This window comes from Ciconia boyciana, chromosome 12 (assembly GCF_034638445.1).
Source record: "Ciconia boyciana chromosome 12, ASM3463844v1, whole genome shotgun sequence".
NCBI classification, from domain to species: Eukaryota; Metazoa; Chordata; class Aves; order Ciconiiformes; family Ciconiidae; genus Ciconia; species Ciconia boyciana.
In genome coordinates this window covers 16,087,404-16,111,882 of record NC_132945.1, presented here as the reverse complement: position 1 = coordinate 16,111,882, position 24,479 = coordinate 16,087,404, and the positions used below count along the sequence as shown (strand labels likewise).

At 47.0% G+C, this 24,479-nt stretch overlaps 1 protein-coding gene across 2 annotated transcripts in view; it reads right to left on the bottom strand.

Annotated features, from left to right (window-relative positions):
- The window catches only part of PASD1 (PAS domain containing repressor 1), a 56,077-nt gene extending 46,016 nt beyond the window's left edge, over positions 1-10,061 (bottom strand). For both annotated transcript variants that reach the window (XM_072876980.1, XM_072876982.1), the window contains exon 1: positions 9,698-10,061. The gene's annotated coding sequence lies outside the window, so the exon portion shown is untranslated. The remainder of the gene's footprint in view (positions 1-9,697) is intronic.
- Between the last annotated feature and the right edge of the window lie 14,418 nt (positions 10,062-24,479).

Genomic DNA, 24,479 nt, shown 5'->3' with positions numbered 1-24,479 from the left:
GCAAAGCTCTTCAACGTTTTGTCAAAGATGCCAATGACAAAGGAGATGATCTGTATTACTGCTCCTTCTGGTAAGGTGCATCCGCCGAGATAACAGTGCTTCCTAAGTTCTGACAAGAGCAACTAGGTCAGAAGAAAACTTTTGACAACTCCGATAATCACTACAAATTTTACTTCAAGGTCAAGGAACCAAATAAAAACGACTGAAGAAGATGAACATTTGCCTGCAAAGGAATTTGTAGAGCTGTAAATCAAATATAAACGAAGTCTATATAAGTGTCTGAACAGTAATCTCTGGAACAGTCAGGAATGCCTCATAAAAGTAGATTTCAAACACAATCCAAAGAAGATTAAACTGACAATTTATCTCTCTTAGGACTTCTACACATCATAAATAGGCATTATGCCTTCTATGTAAAGCAGCTCATTATCTGATTTATTCACTGATATCTCTTCTTATTCAAACAATTCAAACCGGACTATATTAGAAAATCCCAGAATAGTTTCCTCGGCACTGCAGCTTTTGAAATAAGATGATGATTTATATTTATAAAATTTTACTTACCATGCAATCAAATTCATGTTAATATAATACACTATCTCTAAGGACAATTTTAAAGAAAGATGCTATTCCAGCTGGATCACTTATTAATATTCATATGCTTTCCTTCAAAAAAAATCAAAACACAGAAGTTGTTGTTCTTTGCGTTAGTCTTTTTTCCATCTCTCAAGTGAAAACAGAGATTCTGCTCTAGTCATAACAGCCTACTACCAACAAACTAATCAGTCTAACACTCTAGATCTTGATAGCTCTACTAGCTGCATTTTTAACTATGAATATACCCAAGACAAGGAATTCAGCTCCAGATTCGAAACATGCGCCCTGGATAAGACCAAGTTCTGATTCAGCCCCTCATTTCTTGTTTCCAAATGGTTTAGTGGTAATTTTAGTCCATTGCATTTATCCTTCTCCCATTTTAGGCAACGGATCTTTGCCCTTTCCGGACAGTATACCAGGACTGTTACAGAATCATATACACTCTCCTACTCTAACAACCTTCTTCTGGAAGGTTTGGAAGGTCCAAAACCTTTGGAAGGAAATGTCTGGAAGGAAAGGGTATTTCCTTCCAAACTCTGAATTATTTCCAGAAAGTAGAGAAACGAAGTTGTAGACAATTTTCCCACGTAACAAAGTTTTCAGCAAAGGTTCCTGAGTTGTGCAAACTTCCCCAAATAACAGACTTCTGCTCCGGGCCTGGTGAGACATAGATACCAGGAGGTCTTGCAGTTGAAGAGCCAAGTCCCAAGAGATGTGAAGATGCCCCAGATAAGAAAGCGATTTAGCTTCACAGAAGTCCATGCTCCAGCAGAATGAGCAATGAGCATCGCCTGTCCCAGGACTGGCACCCAAGGGCCGATGTATACTCCCTCTGCAATTACACAGCCCCACATCACCGCTGCCATGTGGGAGGCTAACCCCAGAGCTTATGATGGAAAGAAAATAAAGTAACTCACTTTTTCTGTATTGACACATTGTCTCCACTAATGACAGGGCTCAGCCCTCTGCAATAAGCAGGATTAAACAGAAAATGTAGGTGTTGTGATTAGCACAAAGAGTTTGTTTTATTAATACTTCCTACTGTGCCCCTTCCATTAAAAGCCTGCCCCAAAATGAAGCCATTCCAACTATTCTATTTGAGAGGAAAAGCAAACTGTTGATATTCGTCTTTAATATATACATCAGTAGCGGAGTCAACCAAAGTCCTGCCTTTTTGCTGCACATGACTCACTTAACACACACACAATACATCACTTAATAAAATTTGATTTGAAACAGTTTGATCAGAGTGAATATTTTTAATTTACTGTAAATCGTGCCAGTGTACATTGCACTCAGAGACAGGACAAACAGGTTTATGGCCAAACTTCCTCAGCAAGGGGTGTAACCCTCCCCAGCTATTACAGCCTCTCTAATTGCTGTGTTTGCTGTGACAAGCCAACAGTGGACCAAACACACTCCTCTATACATAAAAACATATTTGCAGTTTGTTAAATGCAAATAAAGCAGAGCTTTAAACAGCCTAAACCCAAGGGCTGACTCCCAGGGACATTTATTTTTCTCTTCATCTGATACTCTGGGAGAGGTCCTCACTGCACAGAAGCTGATGGAAGTTCAGCCTCTGTCTTCATCGGGGCCAGGGGTTCATCTCATCCCCTTCAAATGAAGCCTCTGCATTTGCTTGAAAATCTTCCTATAAAGCTGCCATGTCTATGCAAAATAATTCATGGCAATGGGAGCTATTATCAGCTCATCTATTGTTCATTCATTTCTCCAAAAAATGGTTTACTTAGTATGTTGCTTATGGTCAAAACTTTGTTGTCCTGAAGCAATGAGCCACGCTGTGCTGTGAGCTAAAACAAGATTAAAGTAGGCTGAGCCCAGAAGAGAACAAACAAACCTTATTAATTTCTTTTAAGCATGTGTGTATGCGTGTGTTTGTGGGCTGAACAGATGAAGCAAGAGAGGAGATTAGCATTTTTATGGATATGATTCCTGCCATTGCTACATACTTGAAAATCTTGCCTAAGCTTGGGCAGTTTGTAAACAAGAATAAACACACCTACAAATATCTTTGCGTTTATCTGTTAGTCCATCAATTAATCCATATGCCCACAGCTGTCATTCAACAAAGCACCTCACATTGACTTATAGATCACCTATGGTGTGGGGGAACACTAGTCGTGGGGAGACAGAGGTCCAGCGTAAGCGTCCGCTGAGCTGTGACACTGCCATCGGGAACGGAGGGGCTTGTCTAAACCCCTGCCCAGAGCCAGGGCACAGAGAGCAGCGCAGGTGGCATCTGCAGGTGCAACACAGCCACCGGCCAAGCCCAGGGTACTCACTGTAAAGCTCCACACATTTCTACTTCATGCAACAGGCCCCTGAGAAGCAGCCCTGGAGGACTGAGGTCCCAGAAGCTGAAGGAGGGTGACATGCAAGGGTGGCATAGTCCTCCACGCCGTGTGAGCAGCGGTGCAGGGAGGAACAAGCCCTTTGCTCTCCCTGTCTGCTCGGGACCCCCGGGTGTTCGGGACACAGCGGGAGGGTGGCATAGCTGTCCCCAGTCCATCTGCTCCGCAAAAGGCAGGTAGCACCAGTGTTCAAGGCAGTTGTTAGCCAGTGTCACCCCTTCAATCATACCCAGAACATGTACATTACGAGCAAACCAGCCTATGCTCATCTTCCACCATCGTCAGCAGGAGGCCATTTCCAACTGCTCATGTGTGTGCTTGTGTGTGTCCGCGTGCCTATCAGTCCTCCAAAGTTAGAGCTCCAAGGTCTTGTTCTGCCTCCCTCCCTTCCTCCTAAGGAAAGATATATTTTACAGTGTTCTCTGTGACAATGTTTAGCGAGCCTCTTGGTTACCATAGTGCGGAGCACTAAAGAAATGTCGACAAATTAATCAATTATACAATTGTCTTTGCTTAAGAATACAAGTCACAGTCAGATGATTCAATGCATTTCAACAGCTCCGTGGAGTTTGGTTAACACACTTCCTCTTCTACCATCTCAATATTATCCTCATCTGCACTGTCATTTTTCCATATTTCAATTTCTCTTTACAGGCAGCACATCAGGTATGAGATCTCTGCTTCAGGCTAAGTCAAGCTGTTTTCCTTCTTGCTTGCTTGCTTGCTTTCTGTCTTTTTTTTTCCTTTCCTTTTCTCTTTATTGTAATAAGATGCACATTATACATTCAACTTTCCTATAACAAAACTGTGTTTTTAAAAATATTAATCCATCACTAATGGTCAGCAATCACTTTTTTCTTCTAGAGGTTATCCTGCACAATTGACAGAATTTTGCTCTGATCAGCACCAGAGCAGAGCTGATTTTAAGTCCAGCTTTGCAACTTATTTTAGGAACATCAGGTAGAAAGGGAACCGTGGGGACACCAACCCCAGCACTCCAGTCTCAGAAAACAATGCTATTAATGGCTACTCCACAACATCTCTTCAACTTGCCGAGATGCACCAGGAGCCCCAGAACACGTCCTCACATCCTACAACAAACTTATGATACACATCAGAAGCACAAAAGATTAAACTGTGTTGTGACACAGAAAAGGGCAGGTGAAGATCACTGCCAGTACTGCATGTCCTTGTATCCACACAAAGTTCTTTAAACAACTCTAGCAACAGATCCCAGAAATTATACCATGAAGTACAATATGGTTACTGGCAACACAACCTGAAGGAAAAATGCCTCTCTGGCCCAAAATCTGACTAACAAGTTAAACCAGGGAGCATGCCAGAAAAAACTGCAGGCAATTGTGCCTGTCTAATGCTACAAGGAGTCTCTGCACTGCACACTTTCAACATCTAGTGCTTGAGAGGAAGGAAAATATGGGGGAAAAAAAAAAGGTTCAAATCTGCAGCAACGGGGAAAATTCATTCTTGCCTTGGCTCCCAAGAAAACAGCAGAAGCCTTGATGCATGGGGTTAACAGTGCAAACAAAACCAGGTCCACTCTCCTTTCAACCTGACATTAAAAATATGACTATACTGGAGACCAAAGGACTAACTCTGCAAACTTAATTTCCTATCTCCAGGAACTCTCTAATTTAATTGTATAATCTCTTCCATAAGATTATCAAGATCTATCTCAAAACTACCCTAATTGAAAGACTATTACACAACTTCAGTCCTTAGGTAGCTAGAAGCTTTCTTCTAATTTCCCATCCAAATGTATTCATGACCAACTTAGACAATTTGATCTTGTGCAGATGCTATCTTTTGACTTAGTTTTTCTGCCTTCTTGCTATTTAGTCCCAACCGTGTGTAAAAAGACCTACTGTAACCTGTCCCTTCATTTGTTCAACTGGCCAGAGCTAAACAAATTATGTTCTTTAACCTCACTTCATACAATAGATGGTCCATTTGTGTAACCACATCTCTAGCCCTCCTACTGTTGTAATTTAACATTTTCTTGACTGGGGTGTCCAGAGCTATGCAAAATCCCCATGGGCTACTCCATGAGCAATGGAAAGCTCTGGTACCAACGCTCTGTGTGATGATTTGTACAATGATAATAACACACTTCCCTGAATCTCTCACATTATTTTCCTTTGATATCCAAGGATGTCATTGGTCTCCTTCACAGCTGTATCTCACTGCTTGCTCGCAGGTATCTCCTGACCAGCCAGTGCATCCACATCTCACCCTTCTGTCACGGACAGCTGACGAGCTCCTGTTGCACACTGGAAATTCTTGTTACTGGTCTCCACGCTTAAAACTTTGCATGACTTTGCACTCAGCACTATTAAATGTCATTTTATTTCTATCACTCTGATCAACAAAGTCATCTAAATTCCTTTCATATGATAATCTGATCCTCCTCCGTATTGACAATACCTCCCAACTTTGTGTCATCCCGCACAGCTCCTGGGCACACACCCAAAGCCTACCCACAGGTGAGAGTGGCTCCATTCAACAGGCGCAAGCCTGGTCCCAGGGGAGCAACAGCACTAATCTCTCTCCATCCTGATGACTTTCTTTGAATACCTCTCTCCATTCAGACAACTTTATTTGCATGCAACTGTTGTATCTTTTCCTTAGCCAGCTCCTTTTCCACCTTTCAACTCTTGTATTGAACCACCATCTTCATTTTAAGCAATAATGTCCTGTGGGGCATGGTATCAAATGCTTGGCTTTAGATAAATTACATTCCTGCCTTACCCCACCTAAATAATCTGTTATACAAAAAATATGTTAGATTAGTCTAGCACAATCCATCTTTGATAAAATCTTGTTGTAATTTAGCCTGCTTCCTCATTATTTCCATGTCTAATTATTCTTTCCTACAAAATACGTCATGAGACACTGTGTACTACTGCATGCAAATCAGCAGGCCTATAGTTCCCTGCATCACTTTTTTATTTTTTGACTGTATAGGGACTCCATGTACAGGCCACAAATGCTTCCCCTCTTCTGCAGCTGAAGAGCCACGGGAGACCCTTGCTGCGAGCTGTGCAAGCCTTGTGCCACTGCCTTCAGTATTCCAGGACTGGGATTATTGGCACTTCTTCATTTGTCTCACTAAGATATTTAAGTTTTGCTTGTTTTCTTTTTTTTTTTTTTAACTTTGCTATGAATAGCTTTCAGTCTCCTGCAGATTTGTTAGTAATTACACTCTGTTCCAGATTCTACTGAAGGTTCTGCTTTCATGAGAAAGTTGTGTCATTATTTAGAGACATCAGTTCTCCTTTCAGTTTAGGCACAGCTAATTTCAGTTCTGTGTAAATTGACTAAGTGCAGGTTTTGGTTGAACCTAAATAAGTTCATTCGAACCAAAATAAGAATGTCCTTACGTGAGGTCACATCAGGTTAATCAAATCACTTTAGAAACAGACTTAAACTAAATTGGTGTAATCTCCCCATGTAGACAAGACCAAAGCCAATAATGGAATATGAAGCAGGTCAAAGTCTCTCATTAATCGTACACACCTCTGCGGTTTGACTGAATCTGGTGCTTCTGAGCCTGAGCAGATGTGCAGCCAGCAAGCCAGCCGTGTACAGAGCGCTTGTCGAGGCCTCGCCACCACCTCAACCTCGCGTAAAACCGGGGCTCAAGTGGGACTGGAGTAATAATAAAGAGGCTTTTGCAGGGCTTCCGCACAGGGGCACTGTTCGTTCAGCATGCAGGCCACGGGGCAAGAAGTCTCTCTGTGCTACACAGTCCTGCGTGCACCAAAAGTAGCAGAAAAATAAGGAAAAAAGAGAAATGGCCTCAGCCTGGGCAGCAGAACGGGACAGGCACGGCAGAGGTGCAGCCAGGTGAGCCCCGCCAGCTGTGGCTGCGCTGACGGGCACAGAGTCGCTATTGCAGCGGGATGACGTGGGGCACATCGAGCAGAGCGTGGCCTTAGGTGAACAAAGATTCACGTGAAAGAAGGGTGTCATCCAGGTCGTAACAAATAAATACAGTTTTTGTACCTGCCTGACTTACCTAATAGAGAGTTGGAACTCAGGTGATACAGAGGTGTATCATTTTAATAATACCAGCAAAGACCGGTCTATACTATTTTGATTTTTATAGGTTTTACTATTTTGGTTAAAGCCATATTATTCCACTAGAATCCATAACTGTTCCAGTCCAAGCCTGGATTCAGTTATTCTGGTATAGGCACATAGCTTATTCCCCCAGTCTTGAAAGAATGAGCTATGTTGGCATCAAAACCTTTGTATCATTACACGTGAACCTTGGGAGGTTGCATAATTTAAGGCAAAACAATGCAACTTGTGTGCATAGACAAGCCCTAGCTCCAAACTGTAAAGACATCCTACCAGTTTTTTGATACTACTAATGAGCAGAAGTTGAACTCGACATCAGTATCTCTGAAATGTAATGCTGCTTCCAACACCATGAGACTTTAATTATGAACTACTCATTTGCTAATTTTAATCTTTAACCCTGAGCTATTTTTGAGTACTTGATGTGTGTCTTAAACCAGCAAAATAATTTAATACAGACATAGTCTGACTGGCTATGGAACCATCAGATACCTTACTGCCACATTTCACTGAAGTTTGTAGTTTATCAAAAAATTTTCAAACCAATTTTACTTTTTCCTCTAAATCAAATAACTCTAATCCACAGCTCTGAATGAACAGAATAATGAGCAGTAAGCAACCACTCCTCAAGCCATTTGCATTTTTCCTATTACGTCTTCCAGAAAAATTGTAAAGATTCAGCAGTAAACATGTTTAGCCCAAGAGATACGAATGCCTCCCTTCCACACAAGCTTCCTGAGCATCCTCTCCTCATTAGTGCTTGCTGCATTTGTCAGAACTTCGTCAGTGACAGAGCCCCGAGTGCTGTCCTTTTGGCACATCAGTGCACAGGGCGCTCTGTTCCTCCACGACACATCACTGACACACTGGTTTACTCTGATTAGCACATTACAGGAAAATTAGCTTTTTAAAAATACAGTTTCTAGAAGACCAAAAATCCAAATGTATTTTTCTGACTGGATAACTATGGTGAGGCATTGCAGCCTAGGAAGTTTATAAAAATTGCACCAATTTCCAAGCAAACCAGCACATGTTGTAGTATGTTCAGTACCAGGGGTTCACACTGCATACTCCTGAAATTATCTGCTGCTTCAAACAACGTTCCGATGAGGACTGTAAAGCCTACGTATCAAAACCATGAAGAGCTAGCTGTCTCTTTAAGGCAAGTTCCCATTTCTAGAGCCAGGGATTAGCAAGCAGCAATCCAGCAAAATAAGGACAGGGGAGCACCGTCATTCTGCCTAAAAATGAAGCGACCCCTGACATTTTCTCATCTATACACCAGCACGTCTCGTCCCATTAGTTAAATCAGCACCGCCGCTTTCACTGCACATGACAAAATAAACTCAGGCTAATAAATAACCCTGCCCTCCCAGGTTATACTGCACCCTCGCAGGCGGGTAAAGCACGGGACTTTTCAACAGCTTTGATTTCAGGTACGTTATCTCCAGGGCTACTCCCCTGCTGAAGAGGACAACTTCATTCAGGGATCAGTGCTAGCTGGCACTTAGGCGCCAGTTCTGCCCCCGGAAAGGGACTGCCGTGCTGGACTTCTCCAAAATCCACTTAGGAGGGACCTGCTCCGCGGATGGCTCAGGAGCCTCCTGCCTTTGGGGACTGTGGCATTTGACACAGGACAAGCGCTCTCTAAAGTGCATATGACACCTCATTTATGAATCACGCCGGGCTCAGCTTGGAAGCGTGTTTCCAGTGCAAGCTACCCGCCGCAATCAGTTGGCGATTTCTGCCATTAAGGACCAAGGCTTGGAGTTACCATTCGCAAACCCACGGCTGAAAGTCCACCTACGAGGGACTTCCAAAGCCTCCGTAATTCCCCGCTTCTAATGTAAACAGTCTGTAAAACCAAATGACACAATAACCCTGCTGGGAGGAGTAACTTTTCAACCTGGAGTTTAGATGCTATATTTAGGCGCAAGACTCAGTTCGGAGGTTTTCCCCCACCGGGCTTTCAGACAAACGCATTCCCAGAACGACAGAACTTCGAGACAGAACGAGAAAACTGCCATCAGGCCCGTTTCAGCCTCCAGGAAATCGGTTTCCTCCCACCCAGACACCCGGCAGCTCTCCGCTGCGCCCGGTCCCCGTGGCTATTCCCGGGCCGGTCCGCAGCCCGGGGTCCGCGGGCACCGGCGGGGCCGGGGGGAAGGCGGTGCCCGCCCGTCGGGATTCCGCCGGCTCCGGCATCCCCGCCCGGGAGCTGCGGCTGCAGCGCCCGGGACCCCTCCCGGCCTCGCCGCCACCACGGGACCCCCCGAGCAGCCCGCGCTGCACTCCCGCGCCCGTCCTGCCGACACGCGGATTTTTCTGGGGGGCAGAAATCAGATTTTTCTGGGGGGCTGACGGGGCGGCTGGGAACCTGCCTCTCCAAAACGCGACCGGGACCGTCCCGGCAGCGTCAGGCGAGGGCAGGGCGAAGCGGCGGGAGCCGCGCACCCGGCCGTGCGGCGGGGGCTCTTCCCGGGGCACAGCGCAGCCCGGCCCGCCGCTCGCCGCCGGCTGCCGGCGAGGGGACCCCCTCCCGCACCCCCACGCCCTGCCAGCGTCCGCGGCACCCGTGGCCCCGCCGCAGGGCACGGGGGTCGGGGCGGGGGGTGGATACGTACCGCCTAGGAGGATGCGCGTCCCGGAGCCGCTCTCAGTGCCATGCCCGGCCCCGGCGCCGTGCCCCGCCGGCGCCAGGGGTTACCGCCCGCCCCGGGGTCCCGGTGCCCGGCGGAGACATGGCATGGGCGCGGGCCGGGCAAGGGGCAGGGCCGGCGCGGCGGCGGGCCGGGCGCAAGGTGGGTGCGGGCTGCCGGCGAGCTGCGGCGGGACTTGTGAAACTCGCCTGTCGCGGCGGCCGGTTGTGTAACGCGGCGGCGGGCTCAGCCCGTCCTCCCGGCACTGCACAGGCGCGCTCCTCCTCCTCTCCCCGCTGCCACCGGCAGCCGCCGGCCGGCGGCACCCCGCCGCGCGCGCCGCGCGGGCCCGCCCGCCCGCCTCGCGCCCCTCCCGCGCGGCGCGCGCCCCGGCGGAGCGGGGGAGCGCGCGGGCAGACGGCGGGCGGAGGGCGGGCAGAGCGCGCGCGGGCGGCGCGGGGCCCGGGGCCGGGCCGGCGGGGCGGGAGCGGCCGGCGGGAAGCAGGTCAGCGCCGTCGCCCCGCGGGCACCGGCAGCGGCACCGGCAGCGGCACCGGCAGCGGCACCGGCTGCGGCAGCGGCGGCGGAGCCGCGGGGCTGGACTCGGCCGCGGAGCCCGGCCGGCACCGGCCGTTCCTCCCCGCCGCGCTCTTCGCCGGGCGCTCTGCGGAGGGCGGCGGGGCACGGCCCGGAATGCCCAGCCGGCGCGGGCGGCAGCGGTCCCGGCGCGCCCGCCGCCCCTGGCCCGGGCTGCCCCTGCCGGGTCCCGCAGCCCCGCCGCTTTCTCCGCGAGGCGCTCGGCACCGATTCCGTGCGCGACGGGAGCGGCGCTTTGACGGCATTAGTCATCCCGTACCATGAGTCACCGATTTAACATTTGCTGCTTCCTTCCTCATGCGACTTTTTTTCCCTTCCCTTTCTCTACCGTAATTATTTTCCCTCCTCTCCCGGGACAGCGGGTCGCTCCTTCCCCCCTTCCCGCGACGACGCTCCGGGCGAGGAGCCGGAGCCGGCGGCAGGAGGCAGCGGGTCCCGCCGGCCCGGCCGCGGTAGCTCCGGAGAGCCGGAGGTGGGGCCGCTTCTCACTTGTTCCATTAGGTAATGCTGGTTGCCGGGGATTTGATTTACCCTTCTCTTGTTTCTGGAAGCAGTAGATACCAGAAGCTGTGGCATCAAGACTGGTCTACAGCCTCCTCCTTTCCCTTCGCACGGTACTGCCGGGGGGCTGCAGCGGGAAACGCGCGTTTATGCCACAGCTGGGGTGACCTGGGGCAACGAGGGGCTGGGGACACCGCTTGGGTCCCTGACCCAGGCCCCAGGGTGCTGCAAGCAGCTGCATCATGTAATCCCCTTCCAAAACTGAGCGCACTCTCTCTGAGCGCACAAGTTAGATTTTGGGGGGTGGTGGTGTTTTTTTCTTCCCCCTTCAACTCCTCTTGGAAAGCTGCTCCTCAACCTGTGCAATGCTGGGAGATCTGCTCCTTCTGGAAGCACGTTCCTGCCCAGCAGCCCTTTCCCACAGCTGCCATACCTGACCCCTGGCTTTTTTTGCTCAGCCAAAATTCCTGTTCCTCTCCCAGCCCTCACGCTCCCAGAGGAAGGGGGCAGGTGGGCAGCCTGCCTGCGTGGCCCTGTCCCCCGCACATGCCAGTGCCTCAAAGCACAGCACAGGGGACAAAAAGCAGAACCAAAAGGGGGACAGCAGACAAAAGGCTGTGCTATGAGGCTTTTAATATAAACCTGATGCCACCGAGGAAAGGGAAGTGACATTGTTACAGCAATAATCCTGAGGAACATCGGCTATTATGAAGACAAGAGAAAGGGCACCTCTGCACACTGTTAATATTTCTTATTTTCCTTCTTATCAGAGACAAAGCAAATAGCGTGGTTGGGCTGACTGCCACAAGTGGGCAATCTCATTTTCCCACTGAGAGCGGGTTTTTGAGGCACGCAGCCTCGTCAGGTGAAACACAGCAACCCTTCCCTCGTTCATGTGGGAAAAATCCTTCTTGCCCTCTCTCGGGCAAGGTACAAATAGGCATCGAATGTGGCATTTCTCTCCTTTTCAAATTGAGTGAAAGGTGTCTCTGCAGCCTGCAGTGCAGCCCTGTCACCTGAGTGACGGTCACTGAGAGGATGCCATCGCCCACATATGTGGGCATGCAGCTACGCATTTGGGGAATTAGATCAGGAATAAAGAGAATACTGCACTCTGCAGCTGAGGCACGTAAGATTAAGCACCCTTGGATGGATGCTGTGGGCAGCGCAGGCAGGATGTGGCTCCAGAGGGGCTGGGCTGGGCTGGGGCTGGGGCTGGGGCAGGTTTCCCCTGGAAGTGGGAAGTGCCACAGCCATTGCCCTGGGTTGTGCTGGCAGCCGGCCGCGTGTGCTGGCACTGCCTGGCCAGGTCTGCACCTGGGACGCTTCCAGGGCCACCCCCCATCCCGCGAGCCTGGCAGGCACAGCAAACAGCATAAAGGCTCTCTTCTAATGAAGCAAAACACTCAGAAATACCACTTTACACATTAATTGCAGTAACATGATTTTCTGACCACAAATCACGTTTTATTTGAAGTGTTTCAACCAACTCCCCTGCAGCCCCTGGCAGGTAGAGACAGCAGGCTGGGCGAACGCAGGGGCTGCTCTTCCTATAGCAATGCTGAAAGAGTTTTCATGTCGATGACTTTAATTATCCCATTTAGAAGAACATACTCTTCACTAAGATCCTTCTCAGGTTAAAAAAGAATGGAGAAACAGACATTTCTGACACGACAAAATTCACACATTGCTCAGCAAGCTGCGGTGTTGGGCAGCTTTGGCTGTACTCTGCCATGGTTGGCATAGCCTCAGATTTGTTTATATTATTGGTTTTTAACAATGCTGTGTTGCAAAGACATGCCAGCAGCAATAAAACCAAGAGAAACCTGGTTTTGTCCAGACAATAAGAACAGCAAAGAATATATAAAAAAGCCTGTCCCTGCTGCACTGGCGAATCCTGCAGCCTGGCAGACACTCTGAGGGAGTAACATAATTAAACGAAGAAACAGAGGGATAGCTTGGGATGTATTTTGCAAGATCACACTCCCATGCACAATCTTTCATCCGGAGCAAAGGGTTGTCCAAACTAGCCTTTAAATTACATACTGCAAAAATTCATAGCCAGGAAATGTTTGCATTGCGCAGTGCTAAGTCGAGAACCAGCTCCAGTACAGGATCAGGCACCTCAGCCTTGTCTCACTCCAGAGTGTGCCCAGAAATTCGACATGATGTTCTCACTTTTCACGCAGCAGTAACCGTGAGGCTTGGGATAATGCCAACCAAAAGGAAAAAGAAGAATAGAGACAACAAAGTGGAAAAAATACCCTTGCCTTGATCTGAAGAGGCTGGTTCTGTGTAGCATTCCCTGTGACTCTGGGATGTGGCAGCGAGCGGAGAGCTGAAGCGGTGGAGCCCAGCCAGCGCCCGCCATGGGAGTGTGCGGGTGAGGCTGGCGGGGAGTCCCGTTCCTGGTGCTGCCCAAGGCAGGGACACGGTGTTAATTGTGTCGGTGCTATTGCACAACACTGTTGCCTTGACACTGTGTCATGTAAAGATTTTAAACTGCCTCTTTATTAGTCATCCTCTATTCATTTTAATTGTGCCTGATAAACAGGGCCATTTCACCTTTTTGTTTGAGTGTACGCACTTATCTTGCATATTTATATCACCCAAGAGACTTTCAGTCTTTTACTGTAGCACTGGTAGATGCAGAGGAACGAGCAGGCATTGCCGTCACAGCCTGCTGGTGTTCTCGTGCGTTTGCTTGCTACATTTTCAGACCTCTTGCGCTCGCAGTGTGGAGATCTTCACAGGTTCTTGATCCTGGCGCCGAAAATGTTCAGGCAGAGGCTTAGTGTAATGCATGGGAACCAGTAAGAAGGGATAGGCTGATTGAAACATGCACTTAATTTTTTTCAGGATCAAGTACTGTAGGTGCGTGCTTAACACCACAGGACTCACTTTGATCTTCTCCGAGGACAGAATTTTCTGTGGATTAAATTCTTGCCTCTGAATTATGGTATTGGTTATCTAACAAAATCAAAGTTGGGAGATGAATAAATAACTATTGGATTTAACGTAAAGAATATAGTTGAAGTTTCTGGAATATTTTAGTCACATTTACTTGCAACATAAAAATACACTGTCCAAGAGTTTGCCCATGTGAAACTCTGTCCCTGCAATTCCTTATCTATCCTTATGTTTGTGAATTCTAAAGTTTCACCGAAAAATCCTGGAAATAGCAGTGCATTTTCCTTTCTGTGGTATTATGACCTTCTCCTCATCCCAAACACCCCCTACGCCGGCGGTGGGGAGAAGGAAGTGCATTTTGACCAGGCACAACTCTGCCACCTGTAAGAGAACCGCAGTCAGGCTGTGCCGCAGCTTCTCCAGCACTCCGGAGCACTGCTGGCATTGCTGCCGCGCTGCAGGGACTTTTGCTTAGAGCTCACACCTCTGCTTCAAGCAACACCCTACAGTTATTAGAGTCCTTCTCCCTCTGGAGATGCATCTGTTCTCTGGGCTTATATAGTTTCACCTTCATTTTCCCCCTTTAAAAAGACTCAAAAATAAAATTCAGGTTTGCACCACAATCATGTGAGAAGATGGGTAAAATCCCATTCTCATTTAAGTTCAGAAAAAGGAACGGAAACTCCATTAAAGGCAGAGCAAAAACCACATTTACTCCAGTGTGAACAGGATTTCCCCCTTAGCATAAAATCTTGCATCCCTATGGGCTGGAAGGAGCTACTTGCTCTCCTACCCAGAATCTCTGAGCGCCACTTTGAATCTTTATGCAACTGCTTAAAAGGATTAGGAATATAAATGAGTTAATCACCATTTAGGACAAAATTCCACCTAAGCTTTTGAGAACCAACTGGAGTATTTTCATTTCTATCATCCAGCACCTTATTTTGTAGAAAATGGTTTAAGATGGTTCTTGAAGAGGTAAGATTGGTATCCAAATTTTGTGTGTATCTAAGGCCCTGTATTTCCTTGTTCTGGAGTAATAGTATGGCCAGATAAATGTATTTATTTGCAAAACTGAGAGGTGCCCAAGTCAGAGATCTGACCAGGAAAAAGAGTAAAAGAATACTTTTAATGTGGCTGATCATACTTTCAACAATAATTATTATTTTTATAAAGGAAAAAGTTTTCTCTCTTAACTGCAGTAAAATATTCTCTGATAAGTGTTCTTGTGATCTGTTATTCTGCCTAACTCAAAGAAGTGGGGAAAAAACCACTTGCACAAACAAGAACATGGCTACCTTCTTCTGCGCATATCCTTCCGTGAGAGCATACACTGACTCTAAAGCTCTTTGACCACATTTTAGCTTGATCCCACAGGATAATGTACTTATGAATTAATTTTCTTTGATGCTGGGTTCATATCTTCTGGAGACTGTGCTGAAGACAAATTCAGGCTGCTGCATTTAAATATGGGTTAAGTGGGCACAGGCAATAATCACCTCTGATTAGTATAATCAGCTACTGAGGGGCCTCATGAACAGAGACATAAAATAGAAACTTAATAATAATTATGTTAAAGGCCCAAATCCCCCTGAATTCAGCCGTCAGAGCACAAATGGGCAGCGGGAGCACCAGGCAGTGGCAACAGCTGTAGTATCACCCATGGATGAAGCACAGAGGAAGAATGGGCAAGTCAGTGCAGAATTACCATCCATCATCTGCGACTGCTTCCTTCCTAGTAAATCACAGTTGTTACTAATTAGCGCATTAAATCCACATGGACAAACATGGATATTTCCTATTAATACTTCTGCTGATGTTAAGCTTTATTCGTACGAGGTGGTAACACTTTAAAGCTTCTCTCTGGTACTTGCCCATTCTTAGTTACTTGATCCCATACATAGCAGTGGGAAATTCTGCAGGTCAACTGTTCCTTGCACTGAAAAGTTTCCACTTCTCCTCCCTGGCTGTTACCCAGAGCACATGTGATGTTAACAGGGTCATCTGATGGAGTTTTCAACATCATGCGTTAGAGCAGCAACGTCTGACTCCAAGACAAGAAGCAATGTGCTTCTGGCCAAACGTGGCAGAGAGAAAGCTGATCTTGTCACCTGATCTTCCTACTATAACCCAGGGTCTGGCCAGACCCCCAGGTTGCACATGTGGGTGACAAAGGACATGTGTTGGGACAGGAGCTGCCTCCATCCCTACCTTCCCGTCTGTCTCCCGGCTACGGACATTCACCTCCTTTGCTCTGCCTGGACTGGTTTGCAGCCAGAGGGCTCCCAACTACATCCTAATCTCCTTCGGAAACTGGGTAACTGGGACAGAGAGTGGCATTAGGATGGCTGTGACCTGCAGGCACAAAGCACTGCAGTTCCTGTGGCCCCACTCGCCCCCTGTGCAGCCTTGCTGATGGGGAGACCTCCCTCTGCAAAACCACGTGCAACGGGGTGCTGAGAGAAGCTATTGCCTGATTTTACTTTGTAAGGAAAGTAAAATCTTCCTCTCCAAGGCAAAGTGACCAGTGCAAGGCGCTGTGCAGCCCTTTCCCAGCTCCGCAGCTTGTACAAGATGACATTAAAACCAAGACTATTGAAGAGCGTGGAAAGACCCAGTAGAAAGCAGACAGGGCGTTGCGTTTAGAAGACCACAGGGTTGACAGTCCTTCTACCACACCCTGATTAGCAAAGACTGAAAAACCAATATGTATATATCTGTGTATGTATCTGATACCACGCAAACTCACTCACCACAAACAGTTGTATGTACTTAACCACCAAGGAAAGGCCAGACATAGTTTGACAGTCAGCCAGATTATAAAAGTCAAGTGGTGGCTTCTTAAGCATAAGCTGTGCCAGTGGTTCTTTAGAAGAATTGAGCAGCCTGATTGTCTCGAGGGACCACTGACAACGTAACCCAGACACTAAAAAGGACAGGAGCCCGGAGCACAGGCCCCAGAGCACAGCTCTCCAAACACCTCCCTTAATGGTCTTTTAGGATACACAAGAAAGAAAACGTGTGTCCTTGATCCCAAGAGCACCAAAGTCAACGGGGTTCTTGGGTAACTTCCACTGTTTTCCTTCTGCCTTTTTTAAAAGCACAGAAACCTTCTAAATAAATTCATGAATGCATAAAACAAGTGGCCTGATATTCAACAGAGATTTTACCCCGGGAGAAGGACAGACAGCATGTTGCTGATGCTGTGCCGCTGTGCTCATACCTAAACAAAAGCAAGTTAAAACGCAAATCTGCAAGACTTTATCTCTGTGTTTTACCACTAAAAGATACTGAAATGTGTCAAAAAATATTCAGAACTGTGTGGGATGTTACTGCACTCTCTACTCACAGAAATGCACATGGTTTTTCTGGGCACAGGGGAAGTGCTGAACACCATCAATGAATTGACTATGATGCTAGAAACTAGTATTACATGACAGATTTTATCTACGAGCAGTGTTGCAAGAAGTCAGTCCTAATAAGTGGAAACAAACCCCTGACTGACACGGTGAAATCAGTTTCTATTATGCAGCTGTAAGCGACTGATCGCATTTTTGTGTGTCTTTGGAAATGACACAGAATTCTTTGGAAAATGAATATGCAAGACAGTTGGAATTTCCTCATCTAAACAGGAATATCAAGGTCAGTTTTGGTCAGGGCTTGTGAATGAGGGGCTGGGACTGGAGAGAGAAGCTGTCTAATGAACATGCTCGTCATGAAACTCGGGACACATTTTGCAGAAGCAAGACCTATGGGAAATGGATTGGATTTTGTTTCTTCGGACAGCTTGTCTCTTTCTTTGGCCCCAATATGGTGGTGACCATGCAGGCAGTTAAGTACCCTTCTCATCCTGACCCCAAGACCCTCCATCGCACCCCTGTCTTAGCAGCAGATCCTGCTGGTCCTCTCCACATCAAGAAATCCCCTCTGCCTTCTTACTCCAGGGGAGAACCCATCTTCTGTGGCGAGCCAAGCAGCACCTTCCCAGCACATTTGTGGGCAGCCAGAGGAGGGTTTTGGTTTGCTACCTCCCCCCTCCCCCCCCAAAAATTGTTCCTAGTTGATTTGCACTGACTGACTTCTGTCAAGTTGCAGTGTTTCTCACGGACGTCATCCACCTTTGTACCCAATTTTGCATTCAGCAGAGTATACAAACAACATGGTTCTGCAGAGCAGAGCCCAGGGCTTCTCAGCAAACCACTGTTTAGGAAAATGCTGGCTTACAACAAATGTCTTTTCATTAAAGTGAAAGACTGTCCTGCTTTGGAGCATCATTGCTGTTATAGTGACGTCTCCTAGTTCCCCCCAGTTTTCAACCTCCCCTTGTCCATTTAATACATCTGCCTGCCCTTAACACTGGTGGCGGTGCTAGTTGGCAGAATAACAAGTAATTTCAACTGAGGAAAAACAAGAGAGAGAGACTCCAAAAATAATTTTCAAAGTGCATTGTTTCCTGTAGAGCTTCAGTCCTTTCACTTGAAGAACTCCAGTTGACCTGCATTAGCCAGCACTTGCACAAAGTGCTACAAAACCAGCAGTCACTGCGGGTTTGCTGCCCTGTCATCATCTCCTCCAGTTAATTCAGACACCATGCAGTAGTGTGCACGCAGCGCAGATAGTGTCACTACCGTAGCAACCGGTGGGTGAATCATAATGAAACTATGAAGAGGAAACATAGTCACAAACCGAAGGAAAAGCTGGCTTTTCAGTGGAGTGTTTCATCTACAGAAGAGTGCTCAAGTTAAGGATGCCGATGAGAGAATTAACTTGTGCCCTGGTCACTTAATGCAGCTTTTTATGCAGTTATTTACTGGTTCTGTTGCTATGGGAAATATGAATACTTGCCATGACAACTGCAGCAGAGTGTGGCACACAATCCACTTCACAGAGCATCTTCTTAAGGAACCGCTCCCATTCATACACCCTACAAAATTCTGTGTCCTTGAGAGCAATTCAGTGTGGGGTTTACAGGCACAATGATTAATTCTTCTGCATTTTACAGTGGGATATTGCCTAATATTATTGTCTAATATTATTTATTACTTGGTTCTTACATAGCCCTTTCAGTATTACATCTGAAAGTACCTTGCAAAGGTAATCCTTACAAAAAAATACTGTGCTTATTTTACAGATGAGCAATTCAGGCAAAAAATTTCACATAAGGCCCCCCAGCACAGCAGTATCAGGACTAGCATTTACAGCCACGTCACCTGGGCCAGTACATTAGGATAACAGGAATACAGCTCTCATTGCAACAGGGTGGGATGACCGTATGAACACCGCAGCCAAAATCTGCACCATCGGGGCAGAGCGGCTGCTGGGGAAAACTTCAGTAAGCTCAGTGCATCTGTACCTCTGAGTAAACAGGAGCAACACACCACAGTGCTCTCGCTTGAGCCCTGGTTTGTGGGGTACCTGGGGGACTGCAGGCTCATGACTGCTGGATGCTGTAGGCAGGCTTGGGGATGGAGGGCGCTCCCCGTGCCAGCCAGCACACTGCAGGAAAAGGGTTACATGCCCTGTAACATTTTGTTCCAGAAGATGCTTCTGGAAACGTCCTTCTCTGTTCGCACGGAGGGGTTATACGTGCCGCTACTGATCTCGGTTGTGCACACTGAAAAAAAGCACGTGCTGTCCTTGTTTTGTTCCCCCTGGTCAACCTGCAGCTCCAAACACCCTGCAAGCCCGTGCTTCGCTTTGGCAGATGGGCTTCCTCGTGCCCAACCTCATGCTGCTCGCTAGGGCAGAGACCCGCCACTCCCCGACAGGCACGGGCTGCGAGCACAGCGTGAACGAACACCACAAAGTTAGGGGGGTGGGTTGCGCTTACTTTACGATATGAACTCATTGAAGCTCTGTCCTGCCTTGGCCATTAGTGGAGCACCGAGTTTTGTGAAGTTCTTTGCCTTAAAATGAGGGGGGAAAAACCCCCAACAAATTGTGATCAAGAGTTCTGAGCAACCTGGAACACGAAGAACATGCTCAGAGTAAATATGTGGCTGAGAAAACCATTACCAACCCAGACGATAATCATTCTGGCTATTTACCTCTTAACCTTGCCAGACATGTTCAAAAGTGCATAATAAGTGACACCTCTCCTTTATCACAAAGTTTAGCCTAGAGGGAAACTCTCTCTTTTAGTTACCGACGTTAACCGTGTTGCTTTTGGCATTGGATCTATTTCCCTACTTTAAAAAACAGCATTGACAACTTTTTTCCACTGTTTAATATGTGCAGTCACAGTAATTAAATATGAATCTTCAAATATTGCTTGACATATTGCAGATTTATCATCAGTGAAACTGTCTTCTGCACATTTCCATAATTGCTGCTGTTCAGAACAAAATGGTTATGCACTGAAAGACTGACAATTTTCTCCTTTTGGTTAAGTTCTCATTTGTTTGCCCTCTTGGCAGTGCTGTACAGCCGTTTCATTTCATAATTAAATTATTTTCCATTCGCATATGGAGGCAATAGTTTACTTTCCAAAAATTTTTTTTTTTTCATTTTACATTGTTTCTGAAGATGTGGAATCCAATACACACTGCAGGGAGCCAACGTATCCTTTAACAGCATCTTATGAAACGCTGTTCATGTGCTGCCCCAGCTGAGTAACAAATATAAATCCCATAGATACTTCATTTGAATACAGTGGCCTCGATGACCAAGAAAAGGTTTTGCCTGATTGGTGGCTTTAACCCTTCATGCTTCTGTGGGTGGTAAATTTTGCAAAGAATTAACAGTGACTTCAGGCTTTAGGTCAGATTGAAGGCTTGGGGTTTTTCCATCTCCATGGTGTGCACTTTTACATCATGATTGCCCACCATCTCTGCATGTTTTCTTAGAAAGGACAAAGACTTACATGCCCTGAACAGAACAGAACTGCAAACAGTAAAGAGGAAAGATGAAAGGAGAATTAATTTGGGGGACCCTTAAACGCTGGCAGGACAGCCTGTGTGACTTCCATGTCTCAGAAAGCGCTGGGGTGAAGCGCTCCCCATCCCGACTGCCCAAGCAGGCAGCTGACTAAATGTTACCTGTCCGTCAGTTGTGCTGTTACACAAGCTGTCGTAATAGTCTCTGCTTAACCGTTCACACATATGTATCTGCTCAGAAACCCTTCTGGCTGTCTTCCCTTCAGTAAATAAATATGTAGCTTCTTGTGAACAAAGCCTTATCAGATTGAACAAGCCTCTTGGGAATGTTTGAGGTATGAGCACTAGTGCAAAAAACTACAGACAGATTGAAATACCTAAAGTGATAAGAAGCCCCAGTGATTTTTTTCACTGAAAATCAGGATTTCATTCTAGGGGCCAGGTTACCTTCACTCCTTATTAAAGATGAGAAAGGAACAGGCTGTTCCTGTTGCACGTGCCTTTTGTAAATCCTCAGCAAGCATAGCTGTCTGTGTCTCACCACCCTGCTATTTCTGGGTGCTCGCAGTGAGCCCCAGCATGGGTGCTGCAGTCACTCCTCAACACATCTGGGGATGATGCCGAGAGCCCAGGTGCCTCCAAGGGACAGTGGTGGGACCAAAGGAGAAGAGGGGCTAGAAACATGACCATTGTGTTAGGAGGGAGCAAGGAGTTTTGCCCAGCCATGATTAAGCACAAGCTTTCAGCTGCCTGCCCGTGTATGCCCAGGACTTGCTGCTGGTGCCTGGGCTGGAGCGAGGGACCTCCGGATTCAACCAGACCTGCAACTCCTGCCCTCCTGATGATGCAACACGTGGTCTCGTGCGGCTCCTGCCCATCTCATCACACATCTCAGGGTTTCATCACAGCCCTGAGATCAGGGACAGCATCTCTTAATTTCACAGAAGTCAGATCAGTCCTCTTTGAAAAGCAGCTTTCATCACAGATTAGTGACTGTGAGACTACAGCTTTTTTTTTTTAAATCTTTGGACTTCGGTACATAAGGTTAGAGTCACAGCCTGCAGTGGGGATGGGCAAGCCTCAACTTTTCAACAGGTTTCCTCTAAAAGAAGGACCTACAGCTTGAGGGACTGAACCCATTGACTTAGTAATTTCCTGCTTGCCACAGGCGAAACCCACTGTCCACGTGGACATCAGGCACTTTTGCTATCACTGACCAAAACACACTGGGGCCAGAGAGCAATGAAATTATCTCTGAGCAAGGTGTCCTCCTCCTCCCTCCACGAGGACACAAGATCTTCCAGTGCACAGCCAACATTCAGCTGTGTGTTTCTATTTCAGGTCTCGGCTGCTGGAGCTGGCTGGAGCAGTTGATCGGCTTACCTACTGTCTTGCCAGGATCAGGGCTTGAATGAGGGCAAGCTGGCTGTGACCCAACCCAGATAAGTCTAAGGTTGCGCTGAGAGGCTGGGGAAGAGAGAAAGCTGGGAGAACTTCTGTTCTCTGTGAGGATAGTTTGCTTTTTATTGTTCAGATTTTCAGACACAGGGACCTTAGTGGACCAGCTTCTGCCCTGTCAATTCTAAGAAGAACCAAGGATGGTCTGTTTGCTTTTTTTGGGCTGCTTTTCTGGATCAGAAGGTGAGGCCCACTCTTTTGAGCATGGGTCTTTCCTATACCAAGTTATCTTGAGAGTGGACTTCAAATGTCCAGGCCACCCTCGTAACTACGTCTGCACCAGGAGTGATGCAAGCTTTCCTTTGACCAGGCTGAAGCAGCGGTTTGAATGCCCAGCTTCCCCTGTTCACAAGGGCTGCAGCATTGAGAGATTGCACAATAAATGAAAATAAGAGACAAAAGCATTTGCATCCTGTGTACTGGGTGCTGGAAATGTGGATATCCACGGGACAGACTCTTCATCCGGAGGCTGACTGGCAGAGCCAAGGCATCCAAGATAGTGCTTATTTGTCATCCTTGGAAGAATCATTTTCTCCTTTATGTAGCCTTTCTGCCGCTCGCAACTACAAAGGGACTTAATGGCTCTGTATCTTGACCTTTCCTCCTTCAGATGACTGGAAGCAAATGAACATTTTGATTGATCTAACAGACAAGAGCCCAGATGCAATGCTAGAAACAAATACTGAATTTTTGACAGAGCAAAACTGCTTGGGTGGGGCTCGCTGCCTCAGCGTGATGGCTAATTTGAGCATGACCTCCGAGACTGAAAAGAGTTGCCTTGGAGAGCTTTTTGGAATCATATGCACTGTTGACCTGTAAAGGTGAGACATTAAACTTTGCGTAAGTCTGACACTTGTAAAAATAAAGCTGAACCACCAGGCGGTATTTTTTGATTACAAAACTGGTATTGCCTACGCTTCCCAGAAGGAGTGGAAAGGTGTCTCTTCCTTCACGAAGTCTGGCGGGGAGACAACTTACTTGCATTTTCCAAAAATCCTCTCAGAATGCTAATAGAAGGGACCTTCGCTCCTGTGTCCTCATAAAACACACAATGGGCAAAATTTTAAAGGCAACTAAGCCTTCGTGAATATCAATTCTCTTCTCTAATGAGTGCAGGGGCGATAACTGTGTGCTATGAAGAAGCACACTCTTTTAGGCTACCCTGCATGTTGGAGCACTGGATTTAATTTTTCGGGACCGCAGGGCCTAAGTTGTATTTTTAGAATAGCTTGGAAGGTATAACCGAGATTTCCAGCCAGGCATATGGCTGCATTTTGTGTGCAATTTACAAATGGGAGAAATTAGAGCCATATCCTTCGACTGAACAAAAAGACAACAGAAATCTTCAGGCAGAATTCTCTTCTCAGATCTACCCACGCTGCACACAGTGATGGCAAAGGCAGGCATCTTCTCTGCCGCTTGCAGAGAGAATGCAGCATGAAAACAGATGCCCAAAGCACGTATCTTAGAAGAATATATTTAGCCTACAAGTGTTTTAGACTGAGAAGTGATCGTGCAAAATACAGTTTTCTTGCCAGCATTATTTTAGTAAATAAGGAGGAAAATTTTATCCTACTTACTATTATAGACAATCTGGTTAAAGTGGAGATGAAGGAGTAGCTTTGGGTGTGCATTGATAAGAAGAAGTACCATGACATTTAGTGTACTCAGTCTCTTAGATCTTCATTTCAGATTCGACAGTCAGTAAATGGAGCAGAGCTTTCAGTTTTCAGTCTTTTGCGGGAAAAGGAACAGGTAAAGCCCAGGAGTTTGAAACTTGTTTAGTCAGTTTATCAGGTGGAAATCTGCCACTTTGCAGTAAAAGGGGATACATACAACTTCAGAGGGCTGATTGTTTTGTTTGAGGGAACTACACAAGCGTGTGAAACATTGCATGCAATAGAGCGAGCTCTGGAGATTTTAGAAGACCCATCCTAAGGAGAGAAGGGAGGGACCCCTGAGGCTCGCGCCAGCAGGTACACTGGGCACAGCACATTGCCTTCGGCGCTGCCAGGACGTTGGTGCATGCCCATCAACATCTTACATCGTTTCCCATGTACCACACTACTATTACCTGTTGTTACCACTGAATGGAGTTTTGTTCTCACTCTTTATCCTTAAAGAACAGCCTTCTATATGTTGCTGCAGCACCACGAGTTTGACAGCTATGTAGTTCATTGCTAATGCAGGAACGTATTTCAGGCACTGTCAAAATTAATCAATATCCTTCAATTTGGGACACAATCAGCCTAGACTGAGAAGTCTAATGTAGGCAGTCTTGAGAAGCCTGTCATTATCCTTCTGTAAAAGGACAAGTTGAGACCTAAATGCATCAGATGAACAGTGACAAAGTACAGAGGACACTAGAGCAGAGTAAATATCATATATTCAGAATAGACCATGCATTTTCCAGTTATTTGATTGAC